The 18,208-nt window shown below is 41.4% G+C and overlaps 1 long non-coding RNA gene across 1 annotated transcript; it reads left to right on the top strand.

The window, feature by feature from the left end:
- Positions 1–17,047: 17,047 nt before the first annotated feature.
- LOC147477557 (uncharacterized) lies at positions 17,048–17,830 on the top strand. Its single transcript, XR_015208557.1, has 3 exons — positions 17,048–17,436; positions 17,538–17,602; positions 17,687–17,830. It is a non-coding gene; the product is annotated as an uncharacterized LOC147477557 (long non-coding RNA).
- The last annotated feature ends 378 nt before the right edge of the window (positions 17,831–18,208 follow it).

Genomic DNA, 18,208 nt, shown 5'->3' with positions numbered 1-18,208 from the left:
CCATCATTCCCGTATGTACTAAATCTTTGCTTCAACTGTCAGGAAATAGAGACACTTGATGACTTTTTCAACTCAACAGAGCAATCAAGCCTTGCTTTCATAGAAGGCTTATCTTCCAACATACCTAAATTACTATTAGATCTCAACTTCTTATGTTCAAGGCTTGCTTTCTTAGAAGGCTTATTTTCTAGCGTATGTAAATCATTAGTACTAGTTTTAGCTGTCTTTACAAGAAGTAGGTGATGTTGGCCTCGATAACATCTTTTCTTGCGAAGAAACATGCTCTTTTACAATAATAGGAGCTCCAACATTCTTTTTCTATGCACCCAAGACAGAGGCAATATTTTCTCCAAGTTTAAGATCATTTCTCTACACGAGTACAAGTCACGTGTAGGGATAATATTCTGCCAGTGTCCTAAAGACACGTGGTAGAGTGAGATTACACCGAAAGATCGTTATCAGAAAGGGAATGGAGCATAAGATAACGACTCTAGAACTGATTTGGTTAGTTCTGGTCAATTCCTACGAGTTCAGGACATTTCCTCTAGTTTGACTAGTCAGTTCTGCAAAGTAGTTTGGGAACTGGATAGGTCAGTTCCAGAACTGGTCCAGAATTGGATGACGACCTTGTACAGTTGTATTTCAGTATTAGAAGCTGACTTTTGGATGTGTTTAGAATAGGTGTTCCATTTGGAGCATAATTGTCTAAAAGCTTATTATGGAAACTGATAAATTAGAGAGAGAGATTTGAAAATATTTACTTGATTGATTTCTAATGATATTATAATGGTTTATATAGAGATTACAAGTTCCTAAAATAGGAACAAACACAAATGATGCGAGTCTGTACAAACACAAATGGTGGATTTCTAAACAGGATGCGAGGCGTGGGCGTGCTCTAATTGTACTTGAATAGAGCTTGTGCGTGCTCTGCACTTTGACATGCAGAACAATTTCTAATACTCCCCCTTAAGTTGGAGAGTGAATGTCAAGAACTCCCAACTTGAGAATTAATCTCAGAAAGGTGTCCTTGCTGAGAGGTTTAGTGAAGGCGTCAGCCACCTAATCTGAGGATGGAACGAACGTAGGAGATAGTAACTTGGCCTGTATCTTGTCGAGTAAGAAATGACAGTCCAATTCGATGTGCTTCGTTTGTTTATGAAAACTGGATTTTGAGAGAGATGGAGGGTGGCCTGATTGTCGCAGAACATGTTCATCGAAGAAGGATGAGAGATGCCTAAGTCATGCAGAAGATACTTCAATCATTGAAGTTCACACGTAAGGGTAGCCATGGAACAATATTCGGCTTCAACAGAAGAACGGGATACAATGCTCTGTTTCTTTTTTTTTCTAGGATATAGGGCTAGAACCAAGAAAAGTGCAACAACCACTAGTCAAATGACGAGTGACAGGGCAGCCAGCCCAATTAGAGTCACAGAAACTAGAGATGTGTAAAGAACTATTAGCGGATAAGATAATCTCTTTGTTGTTCGAACCTTTAAGGTAGCGGAGCATACGATGAGCAACATCTAGATGTGGAGTCCGTGGGGACTGCATGAAATGGCTGAGATAATTAATAGAATAAGTGATATCTGGACGTGTAACTGTGAGATATAAGAGACGCCCAATCAAGCAACGATAGACAGTAGGATCTTGAAGTAATGTGCTATCATCGGTATGAAGGTTGATGTTTTGTTCCATAGGGAACTCAGAAATACGACCACCAATGGTACCACAATCAGACAGAATGTCCAAAAGATATTTGCGTTGTGTAAGAAATAATCCTTCTTTGGAACGAGCCACCTCAATACCCAAGAAATATTTTAGACGTCCCAAGTCTTTGATATAGAATTTTGCTTCTAAAAAATGCTTCAAGTTCTGAATGAGAGATGGATTGTTGCCTATGATCAGAATATCGTCCAAATAAACAAGAACAAATGTAGAATTAGAACCACAAATATTAGTGAATAGAGAATAATCAGACTTGGACTGAGTGAAGCCGGCAGTGATAAGAGTGGTAGATAGTTTGGCAAACCATTGCCGAGAAGCCTGCTTGAGTTCATATAAGGACTTATTAAGGCGACAGATCCTGTGCTCCCCTTGTTTGGCGAATCCAGGAGGTAAGGTCATATAGACAGTTTCATCCAAATCGCCCTGGAGAAAGGCATTGTGGACATCCAGCTGATGAAGGAACCAATGTCTGATAGCAGCAATGGAGAGAAGTAATCGTACAGTGACTAATTTAGCAACGGGTGCAAAAGTGTCATGATAGTCTTGGCCGTCAATCTGATTGTAACCTTTGGCAACAAGATGAGCTTTGTAACGTTCAATAGAACCATCTAAATGATATTTAATCTTGAAAACCCATTTACAACCAATAGGCTTATGATGAGAAGATAACGGAACAAGAGTCAATGTATTATTCTGTTCCAAAGCTGCAATTTCAGCAGCCATAGCAGCTCTCCATTATGAAATTTTGACAACTTGAGAAAAAGATGTAGGAACAACTGAAAAAGACACTTTAGACAAAAAAGCTTTATGACAAGTAAAAAAATTAGTGTCAGAAACATAGAAAGCCATATGATATGGAGTGGAAGACCATGTTACCTTAAAGTTCGATTGGATGAGGTTGGCCGAACGAGGAACTATAGGTGCCTTGGTGAGAGTAGGACAATGATAATCTTTGATGAGAAGTGGTGGGGGGTTTCGCACTCTAGTAGATCGAGGTGAGGTAGGAGGGTTGGGGTGTGGTGGCTAAGGGAGTTCCAAAATTGCGGGTGATGGAGCTGTCGGAGTTGGAAGGTTGTCAGGAGGGAGGGCACGTGAGTGCTCTGTCTGTACTGGAGCAGAGGGCGTGTGCGCTATGTCTACTGGAGTTACAGGAGGGAGGGCGCGCTCTGTCTACTGGAATTACAAGAGAGGATTGGATGTCGAAAGTTTCATTGTCTGGGATGGGTAAGGGATAAATTGGCAAATGTGATAGTGAGGAAGAGAAATGTTGATAGGGGAATACATTCTCATGGAAAATCACATAATGGGAAGTATAAATTTTCTTGGAAGATAAATCATAAATGCGATAGCCTTTCTGAGCATAAGGATAACCAATGAAGATGTCAGGTTTTCCGCGGTGATCAAACTTATTTTTAATGGAAGTATTGTGAGCAAAACAGAAACAACCAAAAACACGAAGATGGGCAAGAATGGGAGGTGTTGTAAACAAAAGCTCGTGAGGTGATTTGCTATTTAACAAGGTGCTAGGAATTTTGTTAATGAGATAGCCTGCAGTGAGAATGCATTCACCCCAGAAGGATAATGAGAGATGAGCTTGAAAACGTAATGCTCGTGCAACGTTGAGTAAGTGATGACGTTTTATTTCAACAACAGCGTTTTGTTGGGGAGTAGCAACGCAACTATGTTGGTGGATAACCCCATGTTTGGAAAAAAATTGTTGCATGTTATGGGATATAAATTCGGATCCATTGTCAGATTGAAGGACTTGGATTTCATGAAAATGGTCATCAATGTTGTTGTGACCAGATATGAACGAATGTATTGTAGAATGAAATTGAGTATGAACCATGGAAAAAAAGGATTGTAAATGCATGGTAGTTTCAGATTTGACAGTCATAAGATAAATCCATGTAGCACGACTAAAATCATTGACAATAGTTAAGAAAAAACGAGCATTGGAATAGGATGGTAAATGAAAAGGACCCCAAATGTCACAATGAATCATTTGGAAAGGTCTAATAGTTTTTATTAAACTATGAGAAAAAGATAAACGTGTTTGCTTAGTTTGCGGACATACATTGCAAGTAGCATTATTGGAACTAGAAATGAAAGAAAACTGCTTAGCTAAAATCTGCAAAGGCGTGGAAGAGAGATGTCCTAAGCGATAATGCCATAAATTATTGGTGGTGGAGTTATGGGATGAGCAAATGGATGTTAGTTGGAGATGGTAGAGTCCCCCATTAAGCCGTCCTAATCCAATCTTCGTCTTCGATAACTGGTCTTGAAAAAGGCAAGAATCATTAGTGAACGTGACAGAGATAGGGTGAGATTTGACTAGTTCACTAATGGAAAGCAAGTTAAAATGAAAAGTGGGAACAAACAGAATGTTGTCAAGACATAATAGAGGAGAGAGAATAACACTACCAACATGAGTAATTAAATGGTCTGTTCCATCCGGAAGTTTAAGAGTAGAATGTGTTAAACAAGTATGATAATGATAAAACAGATGTAATGATGAACATACATGATTGGTAGCACCAGAGTCAATGATCCATATGGATTTAGATAAACACGAGAGAGATATACCTGTCAGGTTTGCTTGTGAAGTGGTACTACCTGAATCAAGCAAACTGAGAAGTTGGTTGTATTGTTCTGTGGAGAAAACAGGAGAATTGGAGTCCGTAGCAACCGAATTAGCTTAAGCAGGCTTGGGGGGATAACTATGAAGTTTGTAATATGTACCAATATGATGTCCAACGCGGTTACAGTGATTGCAGAATGGATGAGCGCGGGTGCGCTCTGGCTTCCTTGTATCGGAGGGCACGCGCGCTTGAGGCTGTTGCGAACCAGTGTTGTGTTGTGGAGGTTTAGACGGGCTTGATTTTGAAGAAGAAGCCCAGTTGGTCTTTTGAAAGTGGGTACTCAGGGCAGCAACGTCTGGAGCAGAAGGAAGAGAGAGTGCATGAATCTCTTGTTGCTTTTCTTCCTGTCTGATTAAAGAATAAATCTTGGACATACGAGGAAAAGGATCCATTAAGAGAATTTGACTGCGAATGGATTGAAAACGAGCATCTAGGCCTTACATGAATTTCATAGAACGACCGTCTTCAATCTCTTTGGCAAAAATAGATGCATGACCACAAGTACAAGCAGGCATACTAGATAAAGAACTTAATTCATCCCATAAAGATTTAAGCAAAATGAAGTAAACAGATACCGGACGATTGTCTTGTTTGAGAAGAGTGACGGAATCCTTCAGTTGAAAGACCTCGGGTGCATTAGTTTGTGAAAAACTGTCATCTAGATCTTTCTAGATTTTGGATGCAGAGTCGGCATAGAGGATGCTTCCACGGATATCTGGAGTAACAGAATTGAGAATCCATGAAGCAACGAGGTCATCACATCGCGACCACTTGGATTTTTCTTTGGGACTAGTGGGAGGGGTGACAGAGCCATCGACAAAACCAAACTTATTATTTGCTCGAAGGGCTCTAGAGATAGATCATAACCAAGTCGGATAATTATCACCGGATAATAGAGGAGAGACAAGAATAGCCGTGGGACTATCTGAGTGGTATATAAAGAAAGGATCATCGGAACCTAGAGGAGACTCATTATTGGTGTTTGAGGCGTCGGCCATTGAGAATTATTGAGAGGAGGTGGAAGCTTAGAGTGGTTAGGGTTAGGGTTTGGATCGAAATTAGGCTGATACCATGATAAATTAGAGAGAGAGATTTGAGAATATTTACTTGATTGATTTCTAATGAGATTATAATGGTTTATATTGAGATTACAAGTTCCTGAAATAGGAACAAACACAAACGGTGCAAGTCTGTACAAACACAAATGGTGGATTTCTAAATAGGATGCGAGGCGCGGGCGCTCTAATTGTACTTGAATTGAGCGCGTGCACGCTCTGCACTCTGACATGCAAAACAACTTCTAATAGAAGCCTAATCCAACTATGTCTCCTTCTATGTGATAACTTCTATTCTTATGTTGATCCTATCTTGACAGGGAAAGAGGAAACCTAATTAGCTAGAAGATGGTTTCTTGGTAACCAAGGAAACCTTATTCTAGGGCTTAATTTCCACACTTCTGGTCATCTTTCCTTCTCCACTCATTATGCTATTCAGCCCCATAAAGAACTACGACAAACTTGATTCCCAAAAGAGGATACGTAGGTAGCCACCTTCGTGGTTCAATCCATATTATCAAATACTCCTATTGGTTTCGGTAGATACGCTTTGAACTAGAACACGGTGTGAAGACATCAGCAGAGGATTGTGGGAACCTAGAAAAACCCGCACATCATGTAAACGTAAAAATTTGCCTACTGAAATGTTAATAATTGCCTAATGAAACGCAACTTGAGTTGCCATCCAGTATAGGTCGGTAGTTCACAAGAATATTAATTGGATTTTGGTGGATTCGAACCACCATCTCTCGAGATGTTGTGGAGATGCACTCTGACTCTCAAGCACTTTACCGTTTAAGCTAAAAATCCACTCCGGTATACAAAAAGAACATCTACACAGACCCAAGGATCATTTACCAAAAAAAAAAACAAGAGAATTACATAAACATAGCAGCGACATGAGGAGCTTTCAACATAACTTTAAACCCCATGTGAGGGAGTAATATATATTCACATCTAATGAATATTAAGCACGTGTTTAGCACAAACATGAATGCAGATCGACCCTCGATCCTTGTCCTCATAGCTCGCTTCATAGCGACTCAATTACGGCAAGCAATTTGACTAACCTGTAGTTAACCGACCCGGAAGTCTCCGTCACACGAGCTCGTTTCATAGTAACTTGCTACACACGAACAACCTCTCATGGTTGCGATCTCCCAGACTTTCACTCATCTCAACAGTCGGTAACATATGTCTTTATTACTACCATAAAGACCAGAACTTTAGGCACGCTTCATAATAACTCGTCATCATGGCTCGGGAGTGACTTGAAGACCTAGATCTGACCTGACGCACGAGAGTCGGAGGCGCAATCCCCTGCCTATATAAAGAGGATGAGGAACTACGTCTGACCTGATTCAAGTCTCCTCCCAGAGAGAGAACTTGATACGTAGGTAGTTCATCCAAACGAACTCGATCATACCCAATCAATCAACCCATCTCCTTCGAATTGCCTACTGTAGTAAGGTTAAACGAAATATAACATTTACATTGGCGCCGTCTGTGGATCGAATTTCTTGAAAATTCATCTACTCAAAAATTACAGTTCTTCCAAACATCTTCCAAGCATGAACAACCTCCAAGATCAAATGAAGGCTATGGCTACCCAGATGGAAGCTATGATCGGCAGCATCACCCAGCTCCGACAGGAGAATGCCACTCTTAAAATCCAGGTTGAATCCCAAAACCCGAATGGGATTACTGCTGAGGACGGGATCAATGAGGTCAACCAACAGATCAACAACCTCTCCCAGCGGATCGAATAGAGCACTGGGAAGAAGGGCACCACTCAGGTCGTCCACAAGATGCTGAAGACATACCGGGCATCACCTTTCACGCTCGAAGTACTCAATAAATCCTCCCCTCAAGATTTTATTCAGCCTTGGTTCTCAATGTACGACGGCAGCACGTGCCCTGGTCAGCACGTAGCTCGCTACATTCAGAGCCTTGCACTCTACAGTGTGCAGGAGTTCGACCACCTGCAATGTCACTTGTTCCCAGCAAGCTTAAAAGACAGAGCTCTCGACTGGTTCTACTCGCTGGGACCAAACTCAATCGACGGCGAAAAGTTTCATCGACCCGGTTAAGCTAGCCAATACGTCCACAACAGACGTAAGACAACCGACCTAAATTCACTCTTCCAATTATCTCGGAAGAGTGACGAACCAATTCGCACCTTCCTGGGATGTTTCAAGACAAAGCTACTGTCCATGGAGAGCGGCCTCAAGGAGTCGTTCGCCATAGTAGCCTTCTCAAATGCGATTAGGAAAAACACTGATCTGTCCAGGTTGCTCATGAAAGAGCACCCTGAAACACTAGTCAAATTGTACTCACACGTGGAGAAGTACATCAAGCTTGTGGAAGGCATTGAAAAAGAAAGGCTAAAGGTTGCAGACGAGGTTGCAGCGATCTCAAATAACGCCCCATCTTCCAACAAGCGACCTAGGCAACAGGGTCAACAAACCAGCAACCGAAACCAAACCAAAAGAAAGTTTGCTGTGCTTACAAGATCTCCAAGTTACATACTGGAGAAAATAAAAAACACGGCCTATTACCGACCTGAGGTAAAACGGCCAGAGGACACACCAAGAAAGCCGTACTGCGCTTTCCATAAAGCAAAGTGCCATGAGACCAACGAATGGCGGGGGCTCAAGTACTACCTTCAAGACCTCATCGAGGCAGGACATCTCAAACATTATACTGATATCCCCGATGGCGACTTACGTCACAAACTCATGGCTCGCAGAGAGCGAAGTCGAACTCCACCACGCCCAAGCAGCCGAGCTCGTTCCCATGCAAGAAGACGTTCAAAGGAGCGATCGCGTCACGAGCGTCGCCAGCACTCTTCTGACAGAGACACCAATAGAACCATCAACATGATCACCTTCCAAGACAACTCGGTCATGTCCTCCAGAGAGAAAAGGAGACGAGTGGGCACCCTACACGAAGTCTACCAGTTCTCCTCATAAGTGGCCCCTATCCCACGCACAAATGGCCGTAGCTCAGGAGACATCACCTTCACTGAAGCCGACCTCAACAAGGTGTGCCTACCACATAATAATGCCTTGGTAATCCACGTCAAAATCAGCGACTGGACTATGAAATGCATCCTGATCGATCCAGGCAGTTCGTGCGATATCCTATTCTATCGCACTCTGAAAGAGATGAACTTGCCAAAATCAGTTATGATCGATCCAATGCCCCCCTCTATGGCTTCAACGGATCACGAGCTGATCCAATAGGCGACATCATTCTACCTGTCTCAGTGGGATTGCATGAAGACAAAGTCAGCATCAACACACGCTTCAGCATTCTGGATGTCAACTTGTCCTATCATATTAGGACGCCGTTGGATCCACAAGATGCAAGCAGTCCCTTCAACACTTCATCAAGTGTTGCATTTCCTTGGCCCTAGAGGCATGATGGAGCTCTGTAGCAACTAGCTCGATGCTCACAACTATAATCAGATCCACTCAGTTAGCAAACCCGCTGGGGCTTCACTAAAAAACAAAGGCAAAATGGCCAAAACCAAGCTGGTAGAAGACTTTATCTCTGAGGTCAAGACCTTGACCAATACCCCCACAGCGACCTCACTAAAGAGCACACTAGGGGATTGGTAAAAAACGTCCCTCCCAAAGTCCAGACCCCAGAGGTCGCCCCACCCCTTCAAGAGAAAGAGACACCGCAAGAGACCAAGACCCCAGAGGTCGCTCAGCCCACTAAAGCCGCTACTCAGACCGAGATGAAGGAAAAAGTCAACCTAGGAACTGAGGACGATCCCAAGTTCGTTTATGTAGGAGTTAACCATGATCCTACTCTCAAGGCACAACTTGTAAGCTTTTTATCATTAAATAAAGATACTTTTTGCAAGGTCGTATATCGATGTGTCTGGAATTGATCCCAATATTGCATGCATAAGTTAAATGTTAACCCTGATACAAAGCCAGTTCGCCAACGACCTAGGAAACTATCTCTTAGGTTCAGAAAAGTAATAAACGACGAGATCGACAATCTAAAAAAAGTAGGCTTCATTAGAGAGGTGGAATACCCTGAATGGATTGCCAACATAGTAGCAGTACCAAAAAAGAATAGCACAGTTCGCCTATGTGTCGACTTCACCAATGTTAACCAAGAAACCCCTAAAGACGGCTTCCCCTTACCAAGAATCGACCAACTCGTAGACCAAACCGCTGGCCACGAACTCATGTCATTCATGGATGCATATAGTGGCTACAACCAAATCCCACTGGCTGAAGAAGACCAAGAGAAAACATCGTTTGTAACAGAACATGGCATCTACTGTTATAATGTCGTCCCGTTCGGCCTAAAGAACGCTGGAGCGACCTATTAACGATTGGTCACCGAAATGTTCCAAGACATGTTAGGAGATACCATGGAAGTCTACATAGACGACATGGTTGTAAAAAGCAAGAAATCTGGAGATCACTTAGATCATCTCGAACAAGCGTTCCCCAGACTCAGGCGAACTCAGATGAAGCTCAACCCAGAGAAATGCCTCTTTAGCGTCTCCTCTGGGAAATTTATGGGGTATCAGGTATCTCAGCGAGAGATAGAAGCAAACCCAGACCATATTATAGCGTTCTTGGATATGCCAAATCCAAAAACAAAGAAGCAGATATAGAAACTGTCAGGAATGGTGGCAGCTCTAAACCAATTCATATCGAGAGCGTCAGACAAATGCCGACCCTTCCTATAGATTCTCAAGAAGGGCGAACAGTTCTCATGGAATGAATAATGCCACCAAACGTTCTCCACCCTAAAAAACTACCTCACAACATCACTTGTGATGGCAAAACCGATTGATGGTGAAACGCTGGGGCTATACCTAGCTGTTTCTGACTTCACTATCAATTCAGTTCTCTTCAAAGAAGAACGGAACGTAGAGAAACCGATCTACTTCACCAGCAAAACGCTATTGCCAGCCGAGAAGAACTACTTACACTACTTTATTTAGCAAGAAAGTTCAGGCCTTACTTCCAAGCACACCCAATCAAAGTGCTCACCGACCAACCACTAAAGAAGATACTTCTCAAAGCTAACAAAACGACTCACATGGTAGTATGGGTAGAAGAGCTTGGTGAACACCATATTGAATTCACTCCAAGAACCTCCCAGAAGGGTCAGGTCGTTGCTGATTTCTTAGAAGATTTCCCAGTTGACGACCTGAACTGGGAACTAGAAGAGAACACCCCGACTTCTAAACAACTAGACCCATCGGTATGGTCACTATTCGTGGATGGAGCTAGCAACCCAGGGGGGTAGTGGAGTCGACATAGTCCTAGAATCACCAGATGGCTCTATGGTGGAAAAGTCAGTTCGCATTGATTTCACGACCTCCAATAATGAAGCAGAGTACGAAGCTCTAATCATAGGACTCCGTATGGCGTTGAAGCTCGATGTTCATGAGCTCAAGGTCTTTAGTGATTCACAACTGGTCATTCACTAGGTCGCTCATGAGTATACCACCAATGAAGGTAACCTTTCTAAGTACCTTCAAGTTGTAGATCAGTTATTACCGTCTTTCAAAAGAGTCACTATACAAAATTTCCTACGGGACGAGAATTGCCACGCTGATAGCTTGGCATACCTCGCAACCTAAACACCGAACTGTGACCCAAGGAAACTTCTTATCGAGGTAGTCGACCGACCTGCTTACCAAAATGAGCACGTCCTAGAAGTTACCGACCTATGCCCACTCTCTAAAATGCAGATGAGTCAAACATGGATGCAACCTCTTATAGATTACATCCAGCTCGGAAAATCACCAGAAAATCGCACAAAAGCCAGACAGGTTCAATATCAGTCAAGTCGCTGCTGCCTCGTCAACGACAAACTTTTTAGGAAATCCGCTGGAGGACCCCATCTGAGGTGCAGAAGCCCAGAACAGGGTCAGGTGATTTTCGCAAAAGTTCACGAGGGAGAATGTGGAAACCACGCAGGAGGTCGCTCTCTGGCTCACAAAGCGATCTCACAAGGATACTTCTGGCCATGAATGCAGATCGACGCCAAGAAGTATGTACTCAAATGCTTTAAGTGCCAAACATTTTGCCACAATATCATTCAGCTAGCTCGTGAACTGATCAACATTGCCAGCCTTTGGCCATTCCACATGTGGGGCTTGGACATCATGAGTCCATTCATTCCATAGAAAAGCACAGGCTTTCGGTTCGTCCTAGCTGCAACAGACTACTTCACCAAATGGGTGGAAGAGATTCCTTTGGCTCATGTCAAAGAGTCTAATGTTAGAAACTTTATTTGGACCAACATCATTACCAGATTTGGCCTCCCCCAAACATTGGTAATGGACAATGGCTCTCAGTTCAAAGGAAAAATAGTCAAAGAATTTCTGGCCAAATAGAAGATCGTTCACACATTCTTCACTCCCCAGTACGCTCAGAGCAACGGTCAAGTGGAAGCTAGTAACAAAGCAATTATGGAAAACTTGAAAAAGAAGATCGAAAAGAACAAAACTCAGTGGCCAACGCAGCTAGAAAACATCCTATGGGCTTATAGAATGACAACTTGTTCTAGTACAGGCGAGTCACCATTCTCATTATGTTACGGTATTGAGGCCGTCATCCCTACCGAGCTGACAATTACAACGACTCGATCGGAGATCGTAGAATCTGGATAGAACGACTCCATTCTTGCTCGTGAAGTCAACTTATTTGAAGAACGACGTGACCTAGCAGCCATTCGAGTGGCATCCTACCAACAAACTCTGAGGAAGACATACAACAAGCGAGTTAACCCTCGCAGTTTCCAACCAGGCGACCTAGTCTTGAAAAAGACTAAGGATGACTCGAAACTGGCACCGACTTGGGAAGGCCCTTATATAGTGGAACAAGTCGTTGGCAATGGAGCATATTAGATCAAAACCCAAGAGGGACAGGCACTTCCACGTCCTTGGAATACTTTCTTGTTAAAGAAATTTTATCAATAAAAATTCCATTTCCATGAATTCTTTCTCTTAGCATTATCCATATAGTTTTATTCAGCATTAATGAACTGCAGTATCCCAATGCTGTCAAATCTACAAACTAAAATGCTCTACAGAGCTTAAACGTTCTCCTCAACAAAACGCTCACGAGAGCTCAGGGCTACATAGCTCACAAGCTACTTAGCCTTAACACTTCTCGCTGGTTGGAGACCTATATTTCTAGGGTCAACTAAGTGTAGAACGCTCTCTAAGAGCAAAACATTCAAATGAACTCAAACGCTTTCCAAAGCTTAAACATTCTGAATGACTAAACGCTTACTCGAGCTCAGGGCTATATAGCCCACATGCTACTTAGCCTTAACACTTCTCACTGGTTGGAGACCTATATTTCTAGGGTCAACTAAGTGCAGAACGCTCTCTAAGAGCAAAACATTCAAATGAACTCAAACGCTTTCCAAAGCTTAAATGTTCTGAATGACTAAATGCTCACTCGAGCTCAGGGCTACATAGCCCACAGGCTACTTAGCCTTAACACTTCTTGCTGGTTGGAAACCTATATTTCTAAGGTCAACTAAGTGCAGAACACTCTCTAAGAGAAAAACATTCAAACGAACTCAAACGCTCTCCAAAGCTTAAATGTTCTGAATGACTAAATGCTTACTCGAGCTCAGGGTTACATAGCCTACAGGTTCCATAGCTTTAACACTTCTCACTGGTTGGATACCTATATTTCTAGGATCAACTAAACACAAAATGCCTTCTACGAGCAACACGCTTACTTAAACTACAATGCTCACACAAGTTCAAACGCTTCATAGTACCCTATGTCTCCCTAGACAAACGGGATATACATTTCTAGGTCATATGCCTACGAAAGTATATGCAACAAGCATTTAGACAAAAGTAAGATCATACTTCAAAATACACATGCATTTCATAAGTGCAAATACGAACTGCTTGAACACACTCAGGAAGCCAATTCTTTAAAGCTACCAAACTGCCACTTATGTGGAAACTAGTTCATCCCAATCTAAAAACTAAAGCAATGGATAAAGCGAACTGCCCAGGTTTCCCCAGGTTATCAGCTCTTAATGTATTTAGGCCAAGCCCCAACCATTTCAAGAAGCGAACTGCCCAAGCAAGCCCAGGAAACCAGTTATATTATTTTACAACCACTCACAAACTCTAAAATTAGAGACACATTTAAAGAAACCTCACCAAGGAAGAAGGAATGCGAAAGTGATGGTCAAGCATCAGGAGTAACATGCTTATCTTTAGCAGGCACGGTAGCTCGATCAGCAGGAGCAGCACTGGTAGACGGAGCGTTACTAGCATCTCCAGGCACGACAATCACACTCGTACCTAAAGCCCCACGTTCACGCTCTCCTTTCAATTCAAAATACGTCTCCTCCAGCAATGCGTAATCTTGGCACACTCTGTCATATGCCTGCTTAGCATGACGAGCAACCGACTTGCATTGCTTGGCGTACTCAGTTACTGCTCCCAGTCTTTCTTGCACGTCAACCATCGAACTGACCAGCGATGACCTCTCAGACACAGCATCCTGATGCTGCTTCCTCAATTCAACCAGTTCCTTCCTCTTAGCTTCTCGAGCGAGCTGCAAGCTCAACATGTATTGCTTCATCTTACCCACATAATTTTCTACAGTTTCCATAACTCGGGCCACATGCTTCAACTTATGATACCCAGTTAGGGGTGATAATTTGGCCCTCAGGCCCTCAACCCGGCCCTCAAAAATGCATGTCAAAACCCTCAAAAGTTGGCCCTCATAGATTTGAGGGGCGGGCTGGCCCGACCCTCATGCTTGTTAGGGGCGGGCTAGGGTCTAGGTTCTGGAGCATAGGCCCAGCCCTCATTTGGCCCTCACTTGGCCCTCACTCATATGGGGTATTTTGTAATTTGGCCCTCAGTCAAATATAAAAAGAAAAGTGAACCCTAAATCCCTAAATCCCTAAATGAGTGCCGCCATGGATAAGAATCTGACTTCCACAGTTCCACCATCCCACGCTCTTTCTCAAAGGTGAGCTTACACATGAGATAGAATCGCTTGAAGACAGAATATTAAAGATTGGGGGAGTTTCCACCTTTGAAGCTGATCACAAAAAGCACCTGCAGGAAAAAGTGAGACTTCGTTCAGAGGTACGTACAAGACACTTATATATTTATTTCAATGAATGATTGGTCTGTGTCTAATGAATTACGTATCAATGAATGCTTGGTCTGTGTCTAATGTTTGATCAGATCCAGATCTAAAGAAGTTTCCTATAGCAGATATTGCAATTTTTGACTATGTCTATCAAAGTGAGCTGATATCATTTAGTGCCATTGCTTGGGTCCTAGTCAGCATGACACATACCTCTTTTCTTTTCCTTACGAGTATTAATGCAAGTATAGAAACTTGTTATTAATAGGATTACAAACAATTAATGTAGGATAATCAGAATTTCGATTACGAAAACATAAAAGACCACCAGAAGAAGCTAATAATAAGACTTGTGATGAATCAAGAGAACATCGATCATATAAAGGAATATTATTCCATTTGTATGATAAACAAGAAACCATAAATCTCTATTATTTGGTTTCTTTCAAGCTTTAATTGTATTTTATTAGTTTATTTTGTTGTTGTTGTTGTTGTTGTTTGTTTTATTTTATATTTTACTTGTGATAGATCTGATATTGGTACTAAATACTAAATGTTCTTTCACTTCTATGGACAGGGTTTAAGACTTTGAAGTAGCATTTCAAGTTTTCAACCATACCTCTGTTTCTGATATTTTCTGCTGCTACGTTAAGGTTTGCATATTCTGTCTTTGTCTACCGTTATTAACTGTGATGGAAGGTATACCTTTGATGGTTTCTGATCCAGATAGTGATGTGGGTATGGTTATAGGCAATCCACCGGTTGTAACCCCTAGAATTCCAAGGAAAACATCTCATGTATGGAAACAATTTGACAAAGTTACCAAAAAAAATGATGATGGAACAATTATGAAACAACCTAATGGGAAGGATGTTATGAAGGCTGTTTGTAAAATTTGTAGTGAAAATCTTGTTTTTGGGGGTAGAAGTGGGACCAGTCACCTTAGTAGGCACGCAACAAGTTGTTTGAAGAGAACCACATCTGATGTAGGGCAAACGATCATAGGTAGAACTCAATGGTGGGATTTACAGTTTTACTTTTTGTCAAGCAAGAGCTCATCGAGAAACGGTTAGGTACTTTATTCGTGAAGAATTACCATTTAACAAAGTAGAAAAACCTGCTTTTCGTAGGTGGATCCAAAAGTCTTTTGGACCTCAATTCAAACCTCCTGGTCGTCTCACATTAAGAGCCGACATATTTTTGATTTTGGAAGAAGAAAAAGCTGTTTTGAAAGACCTTCTTAGAAGTGTTCCTGGTAAGATATGCCTTACGTCTGATTTGTGGACTTCAAATCAGAAATTGGGATACATGTGCATTATTGCCCATTTCATTTTGCGATTGGAAATTGCATAAAAGAGTGATTAGCTTTCCTATGCTTCCATGTCCTCACACGGGTAAAACAATTAGTGATGCTATCTATGCAAACCTATTAGGCTGGAACATTAGTGACAAGATAGGGACATTAACATTGGATAACGCATCCAATAATGATGTATGTGCGTCACGTTTGAAAGATCAACTCTTTGGCCATGATATGTTGAGCAGGGAACTATTCCATCTTCGTTGCAATGCTCATATAACTAATCTGTTGGTAAAAGATGGGTTGAAACATGTTGAAAGCTCACTTGAGAATATAAGAGAAAGTGTTAGACACGTCAAATATTCTCTGTCAAAGCTTCAAAAGTTTTTTGAAACTTGTCAAAGTTTGAACATGAAAGAGAAAAGGTTACCAATGGATATTCAGACTAGGTGGAATTCGACTTATCTCATGTTAGAAGCTGCTATTCCATACCAAAAAGTGTTTGATCTGTTCTTTTATGATTCTGATTTTGCATATAAGCCTGATCTTGTTGATTGACAGAATGCTATTGTTATTAAAGATTTCTTTGAAATATTTTATGTGTCTACAAAGTCGTTTTCTTGTTCTAACTCTGTCACATCCAGTACATTTTGCTTTTAGTTAAGCAAGATTGTATTGATCTTGAAAAGGGTTGAAAATGTGCCTAGTTTTAAGCCTTTGTATGATAGCATCAAATGGAAGTATGATAAATATTGGAAAGATGTTCCAATGCTTCTTGGATTAGCTTCTTGCATGGATCCTCGTTTCAAGTTCACTGCCTTAGAGTTGTGTTTGGACTTCAATTATGATTATGACTCTCAATCCCAACCTGAATCTCAGTCTCCATCTGTTTCTAATGAGAACCCATGGTTGTTACCCTATAAAACCAAATTAAATGAACTTTTTGAGGTGTACTTGCAAAAGATGAGTAGTGGTGTTACTGGTATGAATGGGACAAGTTCAAATGCTCCTTAAGAAGAGGACATGGTGCTTGCAATGCTATCAAAGCGTAGAGAAGCAGCAATTAAGAAATGCAAATCTGAGTTGCAACGTTACTTGGATCAGCCAACAATCATTACTTCCAGCGAGACATTTGATGTTTTGGACTGGTGGAGGACCCAAGCAAATACATATCCTGTTCTCTCTGCAATGGCATGTGATTTGCTGACTATACCAGTTTCCACAATTCCTTCTAAATCTGCCTTCAGCGGAAGTGAAAGAGTAGTTAGCAAATGCCAAAGTTGTTTGCTTCCGGAGACTGTGGAGGCTTTAATGTGCTTGAAAGACTGGTTCCAAGCTGAGGAAGGGCTTCAAGATGAAGATCTGACGAAGCTAGAGGAAATTATGGGAGAAATGGAACTATAATCTTGGTACTTTTTTTTGGGGGAGAACCTAGCATCTTGATGCTGACTTTTGGTATATATTATTAGGTATATATTAGCGTAAGGGACGTGACTTGATATATATTGCTAACTTAGAAGATCTGGCTTCCTTGTTATATTTTGAGATCGACATCTTGTTGATTAAACGCGATCTAATTGGTAAGCATATGTCAAAATTTGCTTAGTATACATGTTATATATGTTTATTGACATTGTGATGCTAGTGCTATTATTTTTTCACTCATGGTGATGTGTAACAGATCATCTTTTGGATATTTTTGCTAATCACTTTTTGACAGTCTTGCCTATGTTACATGTCGCTCCGGTTTGTACTGATAGTCTTTGTTATCATTTTTTTTCCATGACAAAGACTGCATGCTTAACTAGTCTGAATTTTTGTTGCTTAAAGTGTAATAGGGTGTGGTTTGAATTTCAGTTCATGGACACATCGACATCCTCTCATCTTGTGTCCTAGTCGAGTATGTACATGTTGATTGGTAAGGCAAGTACTTCATTTTTCAATAGCTTTTTTTCCCCTACACATGCATGGTAAGAATGGAAAGCCTTTTATAAATATGTTGTAATTGTTAAGGCAAGGAATTGTATTTGTGTTTCACAGGTTATGCATATGATTGGGGAGCTTTGATCACTGGGAAAATGGATGTCATTGGCTGACTTGTCAAAGGAAGTTCTCTGCAATACTATTCTCATTTCCAAAAGAGATGAAAAAACAAACGCTCTTGACTCCTGTACTTCAATAGTTCAATATATAGTTATATTGTGAATTGTGAGGATCCCAGATTGTATGCCTTTTGTATTTAATTTTATGAGATCATCAAGTTACTTAACTTGTAGTATGACACTATGAATATTTTATGTTGATTAGATTATCAGAATGATTGTAGAAATATATGAACCAGTACTGTATCGT

This window comes from Coptis chinensis, chromosome 9 (genome assembly GCF_015680905.1).
Source record: "Coptis chinensis isolate HL-2020 chromosome 9, ASM1568090v1, whole genome shotgun sequence".
In the NCBI taxonomy this organism is placed as follows: domain Eukaryota; kingdom Viridiplantae; phylum Streptophyta; class Magnoliopsida; order Ranunculales; family Ranunculaceae; genus Coptis; species Coptis chinensis.
Note: the sequence above shows the minus strand (reverse complement) of the source record. Positions and strands in the feature narration are given on the sequence as shown.